We start from the raw sequence: 18,371 nt of genomic DNA on the forward strand, positions 1-18,371 counted from the left end.
TTTTTTTTCTTGTATGTATCTCCTGTTTCACAGTAGTAGGGACCCTACGCTCTCTTTACTTTGTGCTTTTTCACAGTACACCATAGGATTTAAATAAATGCCTATTGAAAAATTAAACAAATAAGCCATGCCATTTTTGTTAAGCAGCTTTACTTGGCAGCAAGATCTCTGTTCAAAATTATGCTAAGTTGAAGAGTCTCACCATCATTTCCCTGGTGACCTGTGGGCACAGAATTTAATGAGAATTTGTTTCCTTGCCCTCGTAGCAACTTCCTCTGCATAAGATCCTAATTAACCACCATAAGGTGATTGAGGCCTTGGGGGTGAGGTGGAATTATTCATTTTCCTCTATTTTACATTTATATTTTACTTCATAATACTGCATTCACTTCCTTTGAAATGTTAGTATTAAGAAGTTTTCTAGTAGCTGTTTTCTTAAAATTGTGAGGATTATTGATTTTATGTTATTTTATTAGTCAAAAACTAAAACCAAAAGCAAAATCTGTAAAATTCCTTTTTTTAGGATGTAAAATCACCTTATACATTATATCTCATTATCTTTACCGATTTTAACATTAACACCCAATTAAACTGTGTGTGTATTTCAAAGGTAAAAGGCCAGGTTCTCATTGATTCTCTTCACTAAATTGTTGCATGAAGCTCAATAAAAATGTGAAAGATTATACAGTTTTTGGGCAACAAATATTCTCCCTAAGACTCAAGATGTATTTTCTTAAGGAAATAGATTTAAAATGTGAACTATTTCCAAAATATAACATAAAGCAAATTAAGCAGCATTTTCTTGCAGGAGAAAATGTAACAATTACCATAGAAATGCATTTGCCTTGATATTGTCATTTGTAGCAATGAGTTTGATCAGCTTTCTGTTGATGATCAATTCTAAAATGATGATTCTTTCCTATGAAAAACCATGCTTTGGTTTCATTTCACAGCTGGTAGTTTATTTACTTCACATTTGTTGTCATTATCACATTTTCTGTTTATTCTTGCTTCAAATGTGTTTTGCCCCAACACATGTTCAATAGATACAATCCTTTATATAAAAATGAAAGTAGATTTCTAAAACTCGTAGTATATTTACATCAAACTGTGAGTAAAATAATTTGGAATAATAAAGCATGAAGTGTTTTAGATGTTATGGCAGTGATGAAGAAAATGTGCTGAAAATGATGACTAGGCCGGGCACAGTGGCTCACTCCTGTAATCCCAGCACTTTGGGAGGCTGTGATGGGCAGATTATTGAGGTCATGAGTTTGAGAGCAGTCTGGCTAACATGGTGAAACCCTGTCTCTACTAAAAAATACAAAAATTACCCAGGCGTAGTGGTGGGCACCTGTTGTCCCAGCTACTTGGGAGGCTGAGGCAGGAGAATCACTTGAACCTGGGAGGCAGAGGCTGCAGTGAGCCGATATTGTGCCACTGCACTCCAGCCTGGGTGACAGAGCGAGATCCTATCAAAATAAAATAAAATAAAATAAAATAAAATAAAATAAAAAGTAATGACTAGCTTGTGTTTTCAGTACACATTTTGGATTAGATTTTCTACTTCAGTTAACACAGTTTTCTTCTTTCCCTCAATATTATTGCACATGCCATAAATATATCTTGCAAAATTGAATAAGAATTTACTTTGAGGCAGTTATAAATCTTAGTCTTATTAGCGTACAGAAAACAATAAAAAATCTTTGGAATTAGTTAGATTTGAGTTCAAATCCTGAGTTCAATTATTAGGAATTAGGTTTAAGAAATAATTCACTCTACCTCTCTTCCAATGTTCGAGAATATAGGGTTAAAGGCAGAGCTGAATCAGATGGCAAAATACTGGCTTTATTTACGCTTCCCTAGTAATTATGAATGTTAAAGGATGTTGAGTGGGGTTTTGTATTTTGTTGTTGTTGTTACTCTCAAATTGGTAACTAAAGTTCACAGCTGCATGCAGAGATTAGCCTAGTATACCATTTACTAACGAGAGAAGTAAAAAATTATGACCAGGATCCTTTCTCAGGAACTTCTCAAGAGTTGAAAGAAGAAAACTCAATTTCCCCAACCATCAGCCAGCTGCTCAGCTTGTGCACAGAAAGTTTTGGAGGCAGGAAGGAGGAGAATAGCTCTTTGAAATGTTCTAGCATTGTGGAATGTGCATCATTTATGATCAGATGGGATTCCTTCTACAGAGATTTTCTCATCTCAAGTCAAGTGAAAGGCTCCAACTTAATCATTTGTACAGACTGGTGCACCTGTAAGAAGGAGACTGGCAAATGCTCCCTGTTTAGTTAACTGAATCAGTAATGAACTTCCGAATCTATTTCTGTGCCAATGTTAGGCAGATAGGAGAAAAATGGAGAGAGATGGTAGGGAGGGTCAGTGGAGCACCTGCGTTCTTACCTTTGGGCTCAGCTGGGGTACATGAATGTTCTGTAGATAAAAAAGACTCTCTCTCTCTCTCTCTCTTTCTTTCTCTCTCTCTCTCTATATATATATGTACACACACACACACATACACACATATATATATACACACACACACACCCCTAATGGAGTTTTGCTCTTGTTGCTCAGGCTGGAGTGCAATGGCATGATCTTGGCTCAGTGCTACCTTCACCTCCTGGGTTCAAGCGATTCTCCTGCCTCAGCCTCCCAAGTAACTTGGATTACATGCATGCGCCACCATGCCCAGCGAATTTTGTATTTCTAGTAGAGATGGGGTTTCACCATGTTGTTCAGACTAGTCTCAAACTTCTGACCTCAAGTGATCCATCTGCCCTGGCCTCCCAAAGTGCAGGGATTACAGGTGTGAGCCACCACACCCAGCCAAAATATACCCACTACTAAGCAGCTGGGCTTGAGCTGTTGCTGGTACCTCATCTAAGGGGGTTGGTAACAGGGTACAGTGACATCAGCAGCAAGAGGCAGTGAGATCTCCAGGAAGCTGGAAGAAAGTGGGATGAAGGTGGAAGTACCTGAGACCTGTGCAGAACCTGACCCAGTAGAGGGGCCAGGCTAGAAGAGATGTGATAATTCCAAGGTGCTAAAGAGGAAGGAGGAATCTGAAAGGAAACAATAGTCTTTTTTTCATTTCAGCTCCTTCCAGCCATAGTTCTGGCCAGAAATGGGGGGAAGGGGGAAACATTTTGAATCAAACTGAGTTTCAATGACAGAAAGTGACTTGAGGTTTATGGAAGAATCAAAAGCATGAAGGCATGGGACAGGAGAATTTGGCAAAAAATAGTGTGAAAAACCATGTTTGAAGAAAAAAATGGAACTATTTCAGGCTAATGTTTTACTGAGGTGAGGGTCTTTGATAAACCAGTTACAGCTGGATTAGAGAACTCTATGAGACTTCACATGTTATTTTTCCTGAATTTAAACCCTGGGACTCAGTATTATTTCTAAGCAATCATAGATAGAGAGGTTGAAGGGAAGAATACAGAGACCTGATTGGTATTTTTACCACCTGGACCTGGAAGCACTGTCATTGACAGATCCCAGGTATAGGCAGAAAGGGCGGGGGATGGGGGTGCAAAAGAATAAACTTTGCCTTGTTTTTGAAGTTTCCATTGAACCAAGCAGATTAGACATCTATCTGTTGTTCCAGTTACTGTTACTGCATAAAAAGTTACCCAAAATTTGGTGGCCAAAAACAAGCATTTATTTTGCTCACGATATTGTGGATTAAGAATATAAAGAGGGCAGTTCTTACTAGAACTTTTAAATGCAATTGCAGTCAAGGCATTAGCTGGGGCTGCAGTTATCTGAAGGTTCACCTGGGCTGGGTGTTCAGCATGGCTTCCCCACATGGCTCGTAGTAAATGTTTGCTGCCAGCTGGGAGCTCAGCTGGAGCTGTGGACTTGAGTGTGTACACATGTGTAACCTGTCCATCACAGCAGTCTCAGGGTAGTTGAACATCATGCATGACTGCTGGCTTTTTTAGAGCAAGCATCTTAACAGAACCAAGAGGCAGTTGAAGGCTTTCTTTGATCACACCACAGAATAGTTGGTTACAAGTATATCATTAAGGCCAGCCTGAATTCAAGGAGAGAGATATAAACCTCATCTCTGAATGGGAAGTTGCCAAAGAGTTTGCGGACATGTTTTAAATCTATCACCCTATGAAAAACCAAAAATTCTGCTCCAATCCAATAAAAACTTCTTATATTTTGGCCAAAGTTCCATTTTCTAAGGATTGTGGGGAGGGCGAAGGAAAGTTTTTGTGAACTTGGGCAAGTTATTTTAACTCATGATTTTCAGTTTTCTCTTACCAAAATGAAAGCAAAAATGCCTACTTTATTGTGCTATTGTTTAATGGGGTGAGGTGGGTGGCTCATGCCTGTAGTCCCAGGTACTCAGGAGACTGAGGCAGGAGGATTGCTTGAGCCCAGGAGTTGGAGACTTCAGTGAGCTATGATTACACCACTGCACTCCAGCCTGGGCAACAGAGTGAGACCCTGTCTCAAAAAAAAATCATTGCACTTTTGTAAATTTAAATGAAAAGACAGTGTCTAATACATAGTAGTTCTTATTATTTATTCCTATTACATGATGTATCCAAAGAGAATTTCTCACAAGATATAATGAAGAAGATTTGCATATTGGAAGCTTTCATTTATGAGTGGAGAAAAACTGCTAAAGATTTGTAATTTTGAACGAACATTGGCATAAATAGAAAGCCAATGTGTAGAGCAGAGAAGGCTGATATTTTTATGCTAAGCTGTAGAAATCAGGAAATGTGTGATAGGGTTATCTGACAAATAGATTCAGAGAAGCCACAGAGAGAGGAAGGGGAAATAAAAGTGAACATTGATGAATGTGGGTGAGGATATTGTGTGTTGGGGAAGCATCTTAGTTCTTCCATTAAATATACAAGTGATGTTTGAAGCACTCTTATGAAAAGTCATCTTTCATGTTAAGTGGAGATCATGTATTTGTAACATTTCTATTTGGTAGTCATATCTCTAGCTATTAAAAATCACATTGTGATAAAAGACTCTTTTGATACATGCTGACTGTAAAATCACATGGTAGACATTTTCTGCAACGTAGCAGGATTTAATAGAATTGGGAAAATAATGCCTTTATATTTCTATTATAAATAACATTCATATAAATAATCTTACCAGTTGCTATCAATACAGGGAATTCTTATTTCAATTAATTAGTTTAAATTTTCATCATTTTTGTGCTTTATTGTAATATTGCTACTGTTATTTGAAACACATTACATTTGTGTAAGCACATGTAGCAATGCCAAAAATATTGGGGTGCCTGCTCTGTGCAGGGGTTTACGTTGGTTGTTGTAGTTGTTGTTTTGTTTTATTATTATCTTGTGCTTTGTCATATTTGCAGGCGTGCTATTGTCTTCTTCCAACTCTTAAGTATAGTGACAAACATATTTCCAATTCATAATTTTGTGTTTTTTGTATTCCTGTCATTATGGTGTGCTTTGTTGTTTTTACATAGATTTTATAGTGTTTTTCCAGGTTTTAGGTTTAGTAATAGAAATACTTCTATTTCATCAATTTCAAGTCTTCTTTCAGAAATATTTCAGGAAGGCAAGGTCCATTCTTAATGAGAGACTATGTTTCCATTCTTTGGAAATAGGAAGATAAATAAGACCCATATTCTGTCTTCAGATGGCTAATAGAGTATGCTAGTATATTAGCCTATTAGCCATGGCATTTTCAATTGCAAGAAATCTAAGGCAAAAGGGAATTTTAGATCTTATAACTAGAAATGCTGTAGAGTTGTTCACATTATGTAAAATAAGTTACAGGGTTAGGGAATAGTTCAAAGCAGCAATGGACATATTTTGTATTGTAAATTCCAGAGATAATCATAAAGATGACTCCTTGGCACTTGCTCCCAAATGGATTCATCCTTTTATTAATTCAGTCTTTCACTCGTCCAATACTTACTGAACTCCCACATTTGCCAGACAGTTGGTGCTAGGGATAGAGAGGTGAATAAGACCAAGTTTTGCCCTTATGAGAGCAACAGTCTAATCTAGGGAGATAACAAACAGCCAAATCAATGAAGAGATAATGAAGTGTCACCTAGTGATCATTCCTATTAAGCTGGTGTAAGTTGGTTTAAACTAGATGATGAAGGAAGGTCTTTCTGAAGCAGTGCCTTTGAACCCGAGATTTGACTGATCTCTGTGAGTATCTGGGAAAGTCTTCAGGTGAAGGGTACAGTAGGTGTAAGACCCTAGGAAAGTGGGAGCTTGGTGGTATTTCACAAACAGTGAGGAGGTTGGAGTACATTCAGCACTTTATGAAGTTTTGTGCATTTTTCAGTCTTGTTGGCATCAGTGAGTGTGCGATAGCTAGAAACAGGTCAATAAATTATTCATGACCAAAATGAATTTGCTGTTTCTCTGCCCACATTATTGCACCCTTGGGAAGTGGTTAGTTTGCCCCACCTGGGCCAAAGGAGAGTTCCTTATCCAAGAACCTGAATCAATATGTTTTAGTTTAGCTGTCTTTTTCCACAAGCTCTTAAGCTCTTTAATTCTATAAAGACCATTATCACTCCTAGACTTAATCATTTTTCTCTTAGCCACCATGTTATCTTCTTTAGTCTTATTCAAGACTTGTTTCCTCCAGTCCTTTATTGTTTTGCTATTAAGCCTTATCAATATTTTCTTGGAGCTGTATTTAGTATATTCACATTCTTCTTTTTCTATTCTCTCTCATTTTTTTCTGTGCAAGGACAAATGTAAATGTCATGAAATTATCAGAATCTTGAATTTTGATGTCATATTTATGTTTTCTATCATAATGACTTCTTTTAAAGAATAAGGGTATATATCTCTTATGAATGCTTCTTGTTTTTAAGTTATAATATTTCTGTCTTTTAAATTAGAGGTGGTAGGATGGTGATATGCCTATGTTAGATTTACTTTTCTACTAGATGTGTTTCCTAACTACTCTAATCTACTTTTGCCTATACTGTAATTTTCCATGCTGTAACCAGATAATTCTTTCTGAGATACAAATTTGACAAAACCATAATTCTGCTTAAAATGTGTTAATGATTTCATGTTCCTTTTTGGGTAAAGATCAGCTCCTTACATGGCCTAATAAGCCTCAGTGAAATAGACTCAACAGCAGGGAGGCTCCACTCTGACCAAATCTCTTCTCACTTCACCAGTTTCCATTCACTGACCTCCTTTTCCTCCTTAGTTTCTGTTCTCCATACCAGTCTGAAAACAGAGAATTTGCATGTACTCATTTGTCGTGTTCACTATATTTTTTTCCCTCCTTGACTAACTAACCTATACATCCTCCCAAATCTCAATTCAGTGATAACTTCATGACAGTCACCATCTCTGGATAGATTGTTAAAAGCAGATCTAGACAGAGTACCTCATGCAATTTCTGGTCACTCTAAAACATTATACATGCACACACAATGCATACCACATATACACCCCACACACATTCCAGATAATATTCAGAAATCTTACTATTTTAATAGACATGTGTTCGCTTAAGTTGAACCATGCTCAAAAAAAGAACATTCCAAATTATTAAGCTGAATACAACTGTCTTTAAATAAGCAGAATACATATATCCACTGTTCAGATTACCTAAATGGGGAAATAACCGCTTTTCAAGGTTATTAGCCCACAATATTCTAACCTCAGATGCTGTACTAGAATGTTCTGGCAAAAGTTATTAACCGACAATATTCTAATCTCAGATGCTGTACTAAAACATTCTGGCACAATTGTTATTTGGTTTAATTTTTTACTCTAGTGAGCTGTAGGCTGACACTTATCCATAGCTTCTTTTCATTGTAAGCGGTACATAGTGTGATGCTCAAAATGTAAATAAGATAATTTCTACCATTTTTCAGGAGCGTCTAAGTCATCTATAATTGGATAACTTTTTCCCACAATTTGTGAAATACAGGTATATCTGTCAAAACTGATGCACAATTTTGTCTCTGTTTCTTTTATCTATAACATGACTTACCCAATTGCTAGTGTGCAAGAAACATTATTGATGTCTTACTGAATCTTTCTGATGTCTTATGCTTTCTGTATATACTACCGTGATCTTGGTGGCATCTTCATTTATTATTCTAGTGGACGCATATAACTTACCCTCAGTATTTTTATGAGACAAGAAGCAGTATCTCTCTTTTCTAACTAAGCAATTTAGACAGTAAATTATGTTAGCATGGATACCAGTGTGGTCCTACTCACCACTGGAACTTCATTGTCTAGCATGGCACCAGCACACAGTTGAAACTTCACTCTTGAAACAGCCTGTAGGTTAGGGATAGTCTACCTATTTACTAGTGATGAAATTGCCCCTTAAATGAATGGGTGAGTGATTGCCCAAGTTTACACAGCTGCTAAGTGGTAGGGTCAGGCTCTTAGTCGCAGTGTGGCTCATTACCTAGCATCTACTAACATGTTATGAAGGCATTTTGCTACTTTAAAATAATTTATTTATTCAAACTTTGTATTTACTGGTCAGATTTCCATTGTCAGATTGAAAAAATAAGTCACTCATTTGCAGGACAGTAGCAAACATCTTACTCGCATTCGAGTTGTGTATGGTTTATGTTAAATGTCATAATATTCTTTTCTTATTCCTCTTGCTATATATTGATGGCAACGGTAGGCCTAGTTTTACCACATCTCTATAGAACAAAGCCATATCTTTTGAATGATTTTAGGTGCTATCTGGACTGACACAGTTTTGTTACCTATAGTAAAATATTTACTGCTTTGTTGCAGAGAAAGCTAGCAGATGGTTTTCATGACATCACAGGCAGGGAAGGGTAGACATGTAGGGTCCACATGTTTTGCCTTTTTTTCCAAGAGTCTAACTTCATGTATTCATGAGAATTTTCAATGAGGAAGTCAATAAACTTGTTATTGTTCTATAATGAGAAATCTTTACTTTCTGAAAATAAAGCCTATTACTTGTTGAAAAGAATAGATCTCAGCCTGAAAAGTATGCTTGTGCAAGTATAAACTTACATAAAAATAAACTTGTATAAAATTTAAATATTATTAGCAATCATAATTAAATATATTAATTGTATATATATACTACGTGCCAAGCAATTTGCTAGGTAATTTATATTTTATCTGATTTAATCCTTAAAACTCTGTTAACAGATGAAAAAACTGAGAATTTGAATGTTTGAGAAGGTAATTTATGTTCTAAAAACTAATAATTAGAGGAGTTGAGGTTAAAAATCTGTTGGACTCTAAAGTCTAAATTATTATTGCTTATATTATTCTTTTAAAAATTAAGATAAATATTATATATTCATTGCCATGATTACTTTTATAATATATTTTTCCCACCTGTCTAAAATGCTGTGAAGGTAAAGATCATCACGTCTGTTTAATTTACCACTATCTTAAAAGTATTATATTGCACCACCAATCATATTGTATATGATTTGTGTCCATTGTAGATACTCAGTAAAATATATTGAATGAATCGCCTTGAGCTTTGAAGATTGGGATTGTCACAACATTAAGAGTGTTATAGCCTTTCTTCTCAGACTTTTTTGGGGAGTTGGAGATAGGAAATGGCAGAGTTTAGCCTGCTTGGAAGAAAGCTGGTGTTTTATAAAATTTGCAGCATCGTTGGAATCCAGTGATTCAATTGTCTTGACCATGTCGTTTCAATAAGAGGTAAGAGGAACTTCAGTTCCAAGGAAAATCTCCTGATTAGAAGAGTTGTACACTGATCTCAAAAGGACTTCAATGGCGGCATGGCATGGAGTTCGAGAATGGACGCTGGGCCAGATTATCAGGGTTCCATTCCAAAGTATTCCACTTATTAGCTGGTAACTTTTCTTTTTTTTTTTTTTTTTTTTTTTTTTTTTTTTTTTTTTTTTTGAGACGGAGTCTCACTCTGTCGCCCAGGCTGGAGTGCAGTGGCCGGATCTCAGCTCACTGCAAGCTCCGCCTCCCGGGTTCACGCCATTCTCCTGCCTCAGCCTCCCGAGTAGCTGGGACTACAGGCGCCCGCCGCCTCGCCCGGCTAGTTTTTTGTATTTTTTAGTAGAGACGGGGTTTCACCGTGTTAGCCAGGATGGTCTCGATCTCCTGACCTCGTGATCCGCCCGTCTCGGCCTCCCAAAGTGCTGGGATTACAGGCTTGAGCCACCGCGCCCGGCCAGCTGGTAACTTTTCAAATGACTTCTCTATACCCAAATTATTTCATCTGAAAATTGGAGATAACGATTGTACCTGCCTCGTAGGATTATTATTATTAAGATTAAATGAATTTCTGATAAAGTACTTAGAACATTGCCTGATACACAGTATGTGTTATGTAGTGTTTGTTACCTAAGTATTCATTCCAAAAAGTCATTTAATATATAAACTAAATGCTTATAGATTTTTAAAAAATATTAGGCATCTGCTTGAAAGCTAAAGGATATTATTTGATAAAATGTTAAGATGTTCTCAGTGCTAGAATTATATAATAATAGACACATCCTGGAACCATAAAGGCATTCTTAAGGAAATTTATTTTTAAAAAAGCAAAATAAAGAGCCAGGAATGAGTAACTAGTGCACTGACTGTGAAACCAGAGGATAATATTCTATATCTGTAAAAACACATAACATTAATATCCTTAATTTGACAATTGGCAGAAGAACACAGCATTGAATGTTGTATATTTTCTCTTTTTTTTCTCTACCACATTCATTTCTATGTTACTTTTATCCTTTTCAGAATGCCCAATTGCTTACATTTTAAACTATAATCGCTGTACTTAGGATTTTTTTCTCTTACCTTATACTGGAAAAATCTGCAACAAAGTGACATTCAGAACTTACATGTAATTTTTATATTGGGCATTCAAGGAAAATAAATATTTATGCGATTTTATTTCTAAGTGTTACATTTGCTTATTTTGTCTTTTCCATATTTTCCCTTTTCCCCATCTTTGGCATGACATTTGGAATTGTTATTGGAAAGAGATTCAACTCAGAAATCAGGAAAGTTAGCCAGTGACACATTCCTTTATTATATGATGCAAATATTTTGCTTTGCTCTTTTAGCATTTTTCTTTCCCATAACAAGAAGTTTCACAGCTACATTTCACAGATTTCACATCTGTGCATGTAACAGAAACATAAAATGTAGTTAGCATTTAGGTATTCGTATTTTATTTTACTAGGCAGGAATGTAGAGTGTGTTTGTGTGCTTGTGCGTGTGAGTTGGAAGGAAGTGTGGTTGCCGAGTACTTCCTCAGCTCATGACTGAAACTTTGTTCCAGTTCAAGAAGGAAATAAAGAGCTCTTCAAAATATAATACTGAATACTTTATTTATCTGCTCTGTGGAAATCTAGCCAGGAAGCAAATTAAAATTACAAGAATATCCACAACAGAATTACTTTGCTTGCTGTCTATGTATTTGACAACTGCCTTTTATGATTTTAACCTTTATAGACATTCTCTTTGGGGATGGTTTTCCTTATGGCCCGTAGGAGATCCCCCTGAAATCATATACTAGTTGTTGCAGATTTCCTCACAATCCCCATTGCGCTAAGTGGCGACTAATCTGGGAGCTGTCATGTTTGGAAAATACCATGATGCCATGAGTTAATTTCATACCTGTCACGAGATATTGCATGGGATCCCAGGGGACCAGTGGTATGTCACACACTACTGCAAGCATTCGTTAGTACCTCTCAAAGCAATGACCCATGGCCAAGAGATCTTGTTGCAACATATGGCAGCACCTGTCACCGGGTTTCATGACTGGCATAAAATTAACCTGTTTTTCTGTTTGATGTGCTGCTTTTTTTTTGCATTATCCATGAAAAGGATGAGAATAACTTGTATTTGGAATAAGTTTACTGTTCCTTTCAAGAAGTATAACGGTACATTTGGGATACTGGACGTAATGAATAGACAGTGTCCTTGTAGAAGTACACACACTGTTATTCAGTAAAGATGGTATTTTATGAATTTCTGAATGGCGGTCTGTAAATCTAACACAGGAAGCAAAGTTTTAGTTTCTGAACTCTGTCAAACCTAGACATAGAGCAAGAAATGACATTATTGTGAGCCACATTGTGGAAGAAAAATCCAGGAAGCATGGGTTTCAGATGTGAGCTTGCCCTTGCCTTTCAAACGGCTTCAAGCAACCTTGAGCTTCCTCTCACTTCTCTCTGTATTTCTCATGCTCAGATCTTAGTATTCTAATGGGGACACAGGAAAAAGGGACCCACAGAAGAACAATATTCAGAATGATGCCAAATATTCACTGTCTGAGAAAAACAGATTAATTGAATTTAGTCTTTAAGTCTTAAAGCTGCAACTTAGCAGTTATTTTTTAAGGATAAAGACAAAGAATATAGTCCACTATTTATATATGGCTTTCTGCCCAGTGAAATAGTAAAAGTTTTTTGATCAAATGATTTCTCAATGGAGAAAGTATCTGGTTTCTTGCATCACTTTTGTTTTTTGGATCTTCTTATATATATTTTTGCAGTTCCCTAAGCTTCTTAAAATATTTATTTTAATTGAGGGGGGAGTTGTTTTCTATAGCTAGTCTCTTTCCTTCTTAAGGTAAATGCTTCTTAGATTCTGTGAGTTTTAAAATTCATATACAGCAAACAACAAAGATAAATTTAGTAGTCTTTTTCCTTTTTCTCACTACCAAGTCTAGGGAACAAATGGTGTTGTTCTTCCACAATCTGGACTGGTTGCTCTGAATTCTGGAGTAATCAATTTTTCCTGGCATTTCTTAAATGGTCTTTTTTATTCACTGAATCTCCTTTGAAAGTGTAAACATTAGTCCTTGTTTTGTGGTTTTGGAAATTGATGACTGCTCTTCTCAAAGGATAGTAGAGTTGGGATGATTGAAGGAGCAGAACAAAAAGCTGAATTGAAACAATGGAGAGAGGGAAGGTAGTACCACAGACAATGAGAGAAGTGGGTGGTGATTGGGAGGTAATACGAAGTAGGGACTGGGGACTTAAAGGCTGTTTAAGACTTGATTAATAGATGCTGTAAAATGAAATGCTGAGCCAAGGGATAAAACTGCACTTGAGAAGTCACTTGAAAACATGTTAATGCCTTTACTTGACAAGTATTTATTTTTTCGTCCTGGGTATAAAACCACTGTATGAAAATGTAGATCTTTTCTTCACATTGAGTATTTTTTAACTGCTGATTATTGTTATGTTGTCCTGAAATCAGGTTTCTATTATCTGAAAAGAAAATAAAAAGAAATAAATATAGATGTGCAAAGATAAGTATTTTGGAGGCATGGATCTTCAGGTGAAGTGTCATGTAATATCTTTGCTAAGTCAGGATCAAAATAAAATTTAAAACTAAAATTCATATTTAAAAAGTTCTTAGTAGAGTATAGGCTTTCTTTTTTTTTTTTTTTTTTTTTTTTTTTTTTTTTTTTTTTTAGTGTCAGTAACAGTGATGAAAAGTTTTTACCTAAAAGAATGAAGGATTTTGCAAGGGTTTTTCAGGAGACTGTGGCACTGTCATGGATGGTATCTATACCATTTTCTAACAAAATATGTCAAGAAAATTGAACATCAGTCTTCTTAATAGAAAAGAGAATCTGTGGCAAATTATTTTATTAGTAACAGCAAACTGAGGATGCACAAAATAATTTAGATAAGAATTAAAGTGCTACAACAATTTTATTGCTGGTAAAGCTGAATTCAGAACTGCTTCTGGTAATTTTGCTACATCAAGCAGGCCCTGAGAAAGACAACCTGAAACTGTTTAAAGGGAGATGTTCAAGGGTGGTCACAAGATGTAGGACTCATGGAAGAGCTTCCACCATCACAAACCATCACCTTGACTACCACCAACTAAATAACTTTTTCTCTGAGAAGGAGTCAGTGAAGAGTAGAGATGAAATAGGAAAAATTTGGTTGGTTGGTTGGGTGGGTGGTAAGTTTAATCACTACTCTTCTTTAATGAGTAATAGAGTGGAAATAACTTTCCTCTCTGGTTTTAGAAGTTAATAGTAAGTGTCTTTGTTGAAACACATAGACAAACACACATTCACCAAACACACACACACACACATCACACACACACTACAACGGTTTGCTACAGGATTTCTAATTAATGATATCACACTCTCTAACCCAGTAGTTCCCAAGTGGGGTAATTTTGTCCCCTAGGGGACATCCGACTATGTCTAGATACATTTTTTGATAGTAATGACTTGTACTACTGGCTTCTCATGGGTAGAGACCAGTGATTCTCCTCAATTCTCCTACGACACCCAGCATATCTCCCCACAACAAGGAATTATTCAGTTGGAAATTTAAAGGGCACTCAGGTTGATAAGCCCTGTAATTGCTTGAAGTAACATAGTTTCCCTAGTAATGGCACAGTATTTCATAGTTATTCTTCTTCCACTACTGCTCCCCACAAATTTGCCTACAAACTTGAGAATTTATGTAACTCCAAGAGTACAATAGAAAGGGGCCTCACATCCAAGTGCTTGGGTACTGTGCTATCTTCTGGTTCCTTATTTGCCTTCATCACTGTGATTTACTATCGGCAAAGTTGTGGTCAGGTTGGTTCTCCTGTTCTACAAGAGCCCAGAAATCTTCTCTTGTTGATGGTCCACCTCTGTCTTAAAGTCTATTTTGTCTAATGTTAACATAGCTACCCCAGATTTGTTTTGTTTATTTTTCCAATTTATATCTTTTTTAAATTTTTTTTTGAGACAAAGTCTCACTCTGTTGCCCAGGCTGGAGTGCAGTGGCACAATCTCAGCTTATTGCAACCTCTGCTTCCTGGGTTCAAGCGATTCTCACGCCTCAGTCCCCCAAGTAGCTGGGATTACAGGCACATGCCACCACACCTGACTAATTTTTGTATTTTTAGTAGAGATTGGGTTTCACCATGGTGACCAGGCTGGTCATGAACTCCTGGTTTCAAGTGATCTGCTCGCCTTGGCCTTCCAAAGTGCTGGGATTACAGGCGTGAGCCACCATGACCAGCCTATATATTTTTCTTATTTTTTTTTTTTTTTTGAGACGGAGTCTGGCTCTGTCATCCAGGCGGGAGTGCAGCGGCCGGATCTCAGCTCACTGCAAGCTCCGCCTCCCGGGTTTACGCCATTCTCCTGCCTCAGCCTCCCGAGTAGCTGGGACTACAGGCGCCCGCCACCTCACCTGGCTAGTTTTTTGTATTTTTTTAGTAGAGACGGGGTTTCACCGTGTTAGCCAGGATGGTCTCGATCTCCTGACCTCGTGATTCGCCCGTCTCGGCCTCCCAAAGTGCTGGGATTACAGGCTTGAGCCACCGCGCCCGGCCTTTTTCTTATATTTTTGCTTTTGCTCTGTAAATACGTTTGAATCTACAATTTATCTGTTTTAGATAGGATATAATCATATCATTATAAAAACTATTCTGCCAATCTCTACTTTTTATTAGTGTTTAATTCATTTGTGTCTTATATAATTACTGATAAGACAGAATTGATGTCTGGTGTTTCTATGTCTTTGTTTTTTGATTCCTTCATATCTGCCTTCTTTTGTGTTAAATAACTATTTTCTGGCATGCCATTTTATTCCCTTGTTTCTTTTATTGTATTTTTAAAACTATTTTCTTAGTATCTGTTCTGGGGAATACAATTAGCATTTTACTAAAATAATCTAGATCAGATAAAAATTAATTTAATAGTATACAGAAACTTTGCTCTAATATGTACTTGTTCCTTCCTTCCTCCTTGGCTGCAATTGTCATACAAATTACACTTTTATACAGTGTAAGCCCACTAACATGGTATTATAATTCTTGATTTATGTAGTTGTCTTTTAATCGGATAGAAGAGTTACAAAAATATTTTAATACTTTCTTTTGTATTTTCCTTTACTAGTGCTCTTTATTTATTTGTATAGATTGAGGTTAATATCTAGTGTTCTTTCATTTGAGCTTGAAGGATCCTTCACATTTTTTGCAGTGCAAGACTGCTAGCAAGAAATTATCTCAGTTTCTGTTTATCCAAGAATGTCTCATTTTTATTTTTGTAATTTTCAAAGAATAGTTTTACTGTACATAGACTTCTTGGTTGACTGGTTGTGACTGATTAACTGTCCTTTTCATTCAGCACACTGAATATGTCATCCCACCGAAAAATGTGAATGGCTTCACAAATATTTGCATGTCATCTTTGCCGAAGCACTATAGTAACCTTCTCTTATCATTCCAGTTTTAGATGTGTCAGCAAAGCAAGCACTCTGGATCCTTCCATACTGCAATAGAAATGAGGAAGACTTGGGGGAACTTACTATTTTTCTCTATAGAAATCCTGCCTTTGCCACTTTTTATCTGTTTTCTGGACTACGCTGTATAGAATACAGTGCCTCTCTAAGAAAACAAAATACTTGCATTTTGTGGCCAGTGATCCAAGTAAAAGCCCTGCTTTTGGGGCATCTGGTGGTTTTCTAACAGCTCCTGCTCTGATTATTTCCTTGTATTCCAGTTTTCTGTCTAATCACATGCAGAACCATTCTCTTCACGTGGTGAATACATCTCTCACTTGACAGAGGGATCCTCATTTATGGGAAAGAAACACAAACTTTTTATTTGAAAAAGATGTTATTATGTTTGCTTCATGCGGTACATAACTAAAACCTGATTATCACTTTCTCCTCATAGCCATTCTCTTCATGAATATCATTAGCATTCAATGCAAAAATTAGCCTGCAGTCTTCCCCTAATGTTTGCATGTATCTTTTTATGTGATCCAACATTTTGCTATTAAATAGAACGAATTCTGTGGAGACACGATTAGATAACACCAAGAGTATAATAAGTTTCCTGAGATTAGCAATCACACATGGCTTATTTCAGTGCTTTGTAGAATGTTGTGACTACTATCTTTCTATCTATGTACACATACATCTATGAAGTACTCCTTCATCCATCCTTTTATTCATTAGTGTAGCCAGTCAACCATCTATTCATCTATCTGTCTCTAACGTATCTTTTTCTTCACAGGAATTCAATTCGATGTTAGCATATGATAGTTGTCTAATAAATACATGTTAAATTAAATTCATATGAGGAATACAGACTCTAGTGTAAACTGTTGGCATTACTGAAATTTGGGGTTTGATCAGTCACTTCGTGGGTAACTACCTCATGGGTACAGACATTGGATGTTCAGCACCATCATCCCTGGCCTCTCAATATATGCCAGTATTTTTCTCCCAGTTGTAACAACCAAAAATGTCTTCAGATAACATAAAAACATCCATAGGGGAAAAATTCCACTCCTCCACCACAGTTGAGAACAACTGGTATAAAGGCATCCTTTCCTTCTTTTATCATAGTATGTATGATTAAAATAAATATTTAACAATGACTAATAGTAGGGAATTTATTGGATGAATGAATGCATTTACATATATATTTTCCAGATAGTCACACTCTCCCTCACTGATTCATCCACTCATTTATTATTAAACAAACACTTATTATGTACAAATTATCCACTAAGTACTTTGCCAGGTAGTGGGGATACATTTGTGAAATATAAGTTTCTGCCCTGATAGGGCTTACAGACTTTTGGTGGAACTAGATAAAAGTGAACACACAACTAAAGAAAAGATATCACCAATAAGTGTTTTGTTTACAATATAGCAGGAAGTTATGAGGGAAAGACGGGGGGCTGCATTAGACTAATGGACAAGGAAGGACTTTCTGAGGTGAACATTTAAGGTAAGAATTGAGTAATATGAGGAAAACAAAGCAAAGATGTGAATAGTTTATTTATTAATTTTACTTATTTCTTATAGCATATGAGGTTTATGCTAGGAGTGCAAAAGGATGATCATTTGGTGGCATATCAACTTGCTTCTCTACCCATATTTGTGAAAAACACTAGATTGTTTGTGTGGAAACCATTGGGAACTGTTCCAAACTGTGTGAGAAGTCTGACATTTCTTATTGAGGGAGCATAGCCCTACCAACGTAAAGGCATTGTTTTGTGACAATGTCATGAAAACTGGTAAGACATTGAAAAGCAAAAATGAGACATGCAGACCTTAAAATATCCTGTGTAATAAGAACTAGTGATTGTTCACTGAAAAAGACAAATATCAGTTCTATCTTCATGACATTACATGTCACTGGGGAGATGGTGGTGACCAGAGAAAACTGTTCAGAGGAAACTCCTGGCCTCATATATTTAAAAGAAAGCAGGTAAATGCTTATTCATCTTTATTTTTTTTTCTCCAACCCCAGTAGATCTAAGGACATTAATCAAACCTTGGGATAATTATATATAGCTGTGCTATGAGTACGTGGATTCATTTCTAATTCCATTGGTAGTAGATAATGCAATTAAGTACAAAATTCTGT

General features: G+C 36.4%; 1 protein-coding gene across 5 annotated transcripts in view; it reads left to right on the plus strand.

Annotated features, from left to right (window-relative positions):
- LOC105479605 (cell adhesion molecule L1 like) overlaps nt 1–18,371 on the plus strand; it is a 213,364-nt gene that overhangs the window by 71,420 nt on the left and 123,573 nt on the right. The window lies entirely within an intron of this gene.

The sequence above is a fragment of the Macaca nemestrina genome, chromosome 2 (assembly GCF_043159975.1).
Source record: "Macaca nemestrina isolate mMacNem1 chromosome 2, mMacNem.hap1, whole genome shotgun sequence".
Classification (NCBI taxonomy): Eukaryota; Metazoa; Chordata; class Mammalia; order Primates; family Cercopithecidae; genus Macaca; species Macaca nemestrina.